The sequence below is a fragment of the Schistocerca serialis genome, chromosome 3 (genome assembly GCF_023864345.2).
Source record: "Schistocerca serialis cubense isolate TAMUIC-IGC-003099 chromosome 3, iqSchSeri2.2, whole genome shotgun sequence".
Taxonomy (NCBI): Eukaryota; Metazoa; Arthropoda; class Insecta; order Orthoptera; family Acrididae; genus Schistocerca; species Schistocerca serialis.
In genome coordinates this window covers 59,213,929-59,220,497 of record NC_064640.1, presented here as the reverse complement: position 1 = coordinate 59,220,497, position 6,569 = coordinate 59,213,929, and the positions used below count along the sequence as shown (strand labels likewise).

Here is a 6,569-nt window from a genome sequence, read left to right as displayed (position 1 = left end):
TCCCAGCACAGCGGTACGTCGATGATATTCTACGCCCCGATTTGTTGTCCTTCATGGCAAGCCATCCTGGGCTTACATTTCAGCAAGATAACGCCCTCCAGCACATGGCGAGAGTTTCTACTGCTGGTCCTCGTGCTTGCCAAAACCTACCTTGGGCAGTAAGGTTGCCGGATCTCTCTCAAAGTTAGAACGTTTTGAGTATTGTAGGCACGGCCCTCGAACCAGCTGGGGGTTTTGACGGTCTAGAGTGTCAATCTGACAGAATTTTGCACGTATCCTTCAGGAGGAAATCTATCTACTCTATCAATCAATGCCAAACTCAGTAGCTGCTTGCGTAAAGACCAGAGGTTGACCAACGCGTTATTGGTTTGCTAAATTTGTGAAGCACTTCCTCTTGAATAATTCATTCATTTTTCTGAAATCGTAATCGTTTATTTGTCTGTACATGTGCATCACATCGACCGATTTTCGTCCCATTCGAATTCCTTCTTAACGCGTTCTTCAGAGTTTTTTGTTTGAAAAATTAAAAAATATCAATTATTCTTCTAGATGTATCGATATTTTTGAAAAAATGGTCCTCTCGATTATTAACTAGATCTTCTCATAGGATGGCCCTACAGTAACGGTTTTAAGCTTATTTTCTTCGCTGAAATAATTTTTACGCCTTTTAATTAAAAGTGAACATAAAAAAAGACTTCGAAAAACTTGCACCTCTGTTGGGCTCTATTTTTTAACTATCTCAGTTTTTATTTTATGAAAATAAATTTTAAAGAAAGAAATTGCTGTAAAAATGTCAACTTTCTTTCTCTAAAATTTATTTTCATAAAATAAAAATTGAGTTAGTTATTTTAAAAAACTGTTTCCTGTGGTTTATCACCAATAACGTAATAGAACAGTCAATATTTTCTTCGCCTTTATATTCCTAAACGTCTCCGATACACTGTGAATTGAAGCGTTAAGAAAACCGGGAAGATTTTATTTTAGGTCCAGGATCTGAGTCCAACCTTGTAGTTTTAAATGTGTCCGTACACAGCGGGTCCAATATAGTGATAAGATTAAATGACTGAAACAACTACATTCTAGACATGAGCCCATCAGTCTACAAAGGAAATGGTTTACAAAACACTTGTGGACCCATACTACAATATTTCTCAAGTGTCGTATCGAACGTATGCAAGAAAGGGCAGCTCGAATGTTCACAGGTTTGTCTGACCCGAGGGAGAGCACCACGGAAATACAAAATCTGAATTGCCGAAGCCTGAAGGTAGATGGCAACCGTCCCTCGAAGAACTACTTACAAAGTTTAAATACCGGTATTATGCGACGAAACTAGGAATACTCTACAGCCTAATACCTATCACTTCAGTAGCGACCGCAAAGACAGTAGTAGACTAATTACAGCGTGCAGGAGGGCTTTTAATCAAGTATCATTCCGGCGCTCCGAATGCGAATGGAATGGGAAGAAATCCAAATAAGTGGCACATAGGAACCACCGTTCGCCATGCATTCCATAATAGATTTCATAGTAGAAATGTAGATGTAGAATCATGTTCTCGTTGCTTTTGTGAAATAACACAGTGGTATTATGGGTAATGCATTTGTTAACAGCGCAGCTAAAGAAGTTATTGCCGTAACGGGCATATCTCGTAATTTCCAACTAGGGATTACAGGTATGTCCCATTTAAGGCATCATAAAAATAGCAACGGGAACTGGAGCCCATGCAAGACACAAAGACAACAAGTGTGCCATAACACGCCAACGGCCTCGCCGCAGTGGTAACACCGGTTTTCCTCAGATCACCGAAGTTAAGCGCTGTCGGGCTTGGCTAGTACTTGGATGAGTTACCGTCCGGGTATGCCGAGTGCTGTTGCCAAGCGGGGTGCACTCAGGCCAATTGAGAAGCTACTTGATCGACGTGTAGCGGCACGGGTCACGAAAATTAATAACGGCCGGGAGTGTGCTGACCACATGACCTCCGTATCCGCATCAGGTGACGCCTAGGGGCTAAGGATGACACGGCGGCCGGTGGGTACCGCTAGGCCTTCCAGGCCTGTTCCGACGGTGTTATTGTTTGTGCAATAATATACCCGGAGTTTCGTCATCCATGAAATCCAATAGACTCGCAATCCGGCCGAACTGACAACTTTAATAATTAGCATCAAATTTAATCTCAGACGTTTTCGCGGACATGTGTACTGGATGTGTGGTGTCACCGCCAGACACCACACTTGCTAGGTGGTAGCCTTTAAATCGGCCGCGGTCCGTTAGTATACGTCGGACCCGCTTGTCGTCACTATCCGTGATTGCAGACCGAGCACCGCCACACGGCAGGTCTAGTCTAGAGAGACTCCCCAGCACTCGCCCCAGTTGGACAGCCGACTTTGCTAGCGATGGTTCACTGTCTACATACGCTCTCATTTGCAGAGACGACAGTTTAGCATAGCCTTCAGCTACGTCATTTGCTACGACCTAGCAAGGCGCCATATTCAGCTACTATGAATGTATTCTGAACAGATAATATTGTGGTTCAAAAATGGTTCAAATGGCTCTGAGCACTATGGGACTTAACATCTATGCTCATCAGTCCCCTAGAACTTAGAACTACTTAGACCTAACTAACCTAAGGACATCACACAACACCCAGCCATCACGAGGCAGAGAAAATCCCTGACCCCGACCGGAATCGAACCCGGGAACCCGGGCGTGGGAAGCGAGAACGCTACCGCACGACCACGAGATGCGGGCTGATAATATTGTGAATCATATACCGTCAAGAGCGACGTTCATCATTAATGGATTAAAGTTAAGTATCAAACTAATTACGTCCGCTTTCTGAATTCTAATTCCTTGTCATGTTCCAGACCTCACGTCAGTATAGTTCTTCCCTCTTCACGCCAGCCTGCGTGAGCTAAAACGCGTGCATTTCGGCCTCCACTAGTAATACGGTGTTGGTTCTTCTGCCAACACAACAGGATGCATACTCTTTTCTGTTCTTGTGGAGTAAAGGAGGAAGCAAACTGTGTTTTGTTTAGATGCTCCAGTCTGCACGAAACTGCAGTAATGATCTTACGCGAATTTACACATTTTGGACACCTTTTTTCCAACCTAACAAAGCTCGCAGGATCGCAAAACTAACTGCACACTCTTCAGATTAACTGTTGTACCAACACAATGCAGCCAATGTGTTTAAAACCGTACCGTAACAATAATTATCTGTAACAAATCAAGCAAATGTACAGAGTGTCCCAGTTGGAGTGGTCAGCATTCAGGGCTATGACAGGAACTATCATTCGAAGCAAAAATGTCTTTACGGCAAACTCTTTGCTTTCCACATTTGCAGTCGAGGGGTCAGTGGATTATAAAGCACATATTTTGATTCACTTACTACAAAAAGCACAAAGGGCTGTAATTTCGACCGCTGACTCAAGATGAAAGTTAAACATACCATGGACTAGAACACTAAGAAGGTTGAACAAAGAAGCAAGAAACACACGGAAATGTTATCAAAGAGCGACTACAGAAAGGGACAGAGATGTCAGGCTCATACAGTTCAGGGAAGAAAAACAACGCTACAAACAAGAGTTACAAAAAAAACACGAGAAGAACATTGAAACACACACGTGCAGAAACAGCTACAAACCAACATTTTGTGGGGGGGGACCCTTGAAAATACAAACGGAGCGTCTGAAGACGCCACTAGTTTTAGCAACGTTGAGACGAGATGACGGTACCGTGACAAAGGAATGGAGAAGATCTGCTGGTGACCAAATGGGAACATCGTGCGGCAAGGGAAGAGATGTGCCCTGGTAAGGCTGTCAGGAGCTTTCAACACCACGTCAGTGCAATCACTCTACGTGGTGCTTCGAACCTTCCCTATCGACATAAACATTCGGTTTTGGGCTGCAATGTACTGGCTGAGGAGAGGAAGACAGGATGTGTTAGTCGAGGTTCCGGACACGACATAACCAAAAACACCAACTCGTTAAATGGCGAGTGGATACCTGGCAAAGGGAATAGGAGTTAAGCGATAAGGTCCTTACCCTGCTTCTAGGCGCTCAGTCCGGAGCCGCGCGACTGCGGCGGTCGCAGGTTCGAATCCTGCCTCGGGCATGGATGTGTGTGATGTCCTTAGGTTAGTTAGGTTTAAGTAGTTCTAAGTTCTAGGGGACTGATGACCATAGATGTTAAGTCCCATAGTGCTCAGAGCCGAGAGCCTTACCCTGCGCACTTACACCGCGTAGGCCGCAGCGTGAGTGCTGCTTGTGCATGTGGGGAACATGGATCCCCAAGCCACATACTTTTTTACTGTCACCGATACAGAACAGCACGCCAGACACCAGAGCAGTACGACAATGACTTGGCTCAAATGCCTCTGAGCACTATGGGACTTAACATCTGAGGTCATCAGTCCCCTAGAACTTAGAACTACTTAAACCTAACTAACCTAAGGACACCACACACATCCATGCCCCAGGCAGACTTAAGCGGCTAGAACCTAGACAATGACTTGACACGGGCATTAAGCGACAAGGACGAGTGAGAGATAATAGAATCGCTGATGATTTCTCAAGGACATTACATGACGAATACAGATGGATACGGTCATATAACAGAGCTAATTTGATTAGAATTTTGTTAGGATGAGATGGTTTAGGTTTGGTTTCTTATTGTTTAGTTATTTATTACCAAAATGTGAAATCTTATAGAGCTGGTATATTGACTGCACTTTCTAATCGTATTGGTGATGTTGCTATTTTAATTTCTATTGCTTGAATATTAAATTTTGGTGGTTGGAATTATATTTATTATTATGATTTTATTTCGAATTTTTTTGAAATAAAGCTTATTACTATATTAATTGTTTTGGCAGCTATAACTAAGAGAGCTCAAATTCCCTTTTCTTCTTGACTTCCTGCTGCTATGGCTGCCCCTACTCCTGTTTCTGCTTTAGTTCATTCTTCTACTCTTGTTACTGCTGGAGTTTATTTATTAATTCGTTTCAGACCAATATTAGATACTTATAATTCTCGTTGATTTTTACTTTTCTTTCTTTGTTTATATTAATTATTGTTTTTCTTATTGAGTTTGATTATGATTATTTCTTTCCTGTTATTCTTTTAGTTTTTTCTGTTTGTGAAGGTGCTTTGGGTCTTTCTATTTTAGTTTCAATAATTCGTTCTCATGGTAATGATTTTTTAAATTCTTTTGGACTGTCTTTATGTTAAATTATTTATTACTGCACTAATCTGCCATATTAGAATCTAGAAATTAATGGTAAGTCTGAGTAACTGTGTTCTGCAGGTGGGTTATTTTGTAGCCATTCTGTTGATCTTATTATATTAGCTCTAAATATAATTCATTCCTACTAGGACAAAAAATGGTTCAAATGGCTCTGAGCACTATGGGACTTAACTTCTGAGGTCATCAGTCACCTAGAACTTAGAACTACTTAAACCTAACTAATGTAAGGACATAACACACAGCCATGCCCGAGGCAGGATTCGAACCTGCGACCGTAGCGGTCGCGCGGTTCCAGACTGAAGCGCCTAGAACCGCTCGGCCACAACGACCGGCCCTACTAGAACACCCTGTACCATTTATAAGCTTAAGCTAGCTGTATATCGTAAGCTACAAGGCAAAAAATAAACTAAAAAGTTTAAGAGGCTAAAGTGTTGAGTATCGTGAAGTCGTCACCATGCTGACGGTAGGAAGGTTAGAGTTTAGCGTGTCATCGGTGTGGAGGTGATCAGTGGCAGCGGACAGAAATGGCCAGAGTCTGCCACAAGTAGCTGCACTTTGTTTCACAGAGAGCAAGAAAAGCTATCCGCCTGATCAGTGTAAGAATTTTCTCAATGCAGCCGGCAGCGGCAAGTTGTGCAGGAGAGCCACCCTTTCGTTTCTGAGATTCCTGCCCACCCTCGCGTCCCCTTCACTTCCGTCGAGGAACCGCATAACGAAGCGGCTATCACCACCCCCTTATTTCACGAAAGACGTTGACTGCAATCGCCAGTATTCTCTGCAGGGGAAATGCGCCAACTATATTTCCCCCATTTCTACTTTCTGCCGAAACCGTAGAAGTGATACTCGTATGAAAGGCAAAAATTAACCAGACATCCGTAGTCAACTGCTTATGTGTAGCTCTTTATGATTATCACCCTCATTTGCCCACGAGAACACCGCATACGTTAAACTCCTACCAAAAAGTTTCACGAAATGAGGGACGCGGTTGCGTTTATTTTCACGGTTTCGTCCTGTTGCGCGTTAAAATGTGATCCTCCATTTCAGGTAGCCTACTCTGCCAGTCTACAGGCGCTGTATCTTACCCTAGAGGTAGACGTAACAGCTCTCGAACCAGCCATAACGTGTATTTGAGCATACCACCTTCGCTTATTAAAGAAAGCTGTTATGATGAAAACGAAAAGAGCCACTTCCAATCCACACAGGTTATGACGTCCCTCAGTACATTTCCCGGATTCTGTTCTTTAATACTTTTTCCTTTTTTCTCTTACAGTAGTTCATTAACGTTTTGGAGAGTCTACATCGCGTGTTACAAGTGATGTTAGGCTCC

At 43.0% G+C, this 6,569-nt stretch overlaps 1 pseudogene; it reads left to right on the top strand.

Annotated features, from left to right (window-relative positions):
* Nucleotides 1-1,755: 1,755 nt before the first annotated feature.
* On the top strand, nt 1,756-1,874 carry LOC126471889 (5S ribosomal RNA; annotated as a pseudogene).
* Nucleotides 1,875-6,569: the final 4,695 nt, after the last annotated feature.